The following is a 336-nucleotide window of genomic DNA, read 5'->3' as shown; positions in this document are numbered from 1 at the left end:
TACACATATCCATCATTTTCGCCGTATACCGATATACCAATACCATCATAGCACAGTCTTCAAAGATATGCAAATTCCTTTAGTATATGATTACATCTCTCCACCTGTCACCTGTTTCTGGGACATTTCGATACAAAAATCCCACTGATGACATTCCTAGGCGTATCGTGTCTCTATCTCCCTTTGGTTTCTTCCCAACCGCCTCGATTTATAAATAGGGTTTAACTAATCACGCATAGATCCTGGTGTAATGAAGAGCGACTTCTTAATTACACCATTTGTTGAACTTTATCCAATTCTCGCTAAGTCGTTGCCTTGCTCAACCGCCGTTACGTA

The sequence above is a fragment of the Penaeus monodon genome, chromosome 23 (genome assembly GCF_015228065.2).
Source record: "Penaeus monodon isolate SGIC_2016 chromosome 23, NSTDA_Pmon_1, whole genome shotgun sequence".
NCBI classification, from domain to species: Eukaryota; Metazoa; Arthropoda; class Malacostraca; order Decapoda; family Penaeidae; genus Penaeus; species Penaeus monodon.
Note: the sequence above shows the minus strand (reverse complement) of the source record.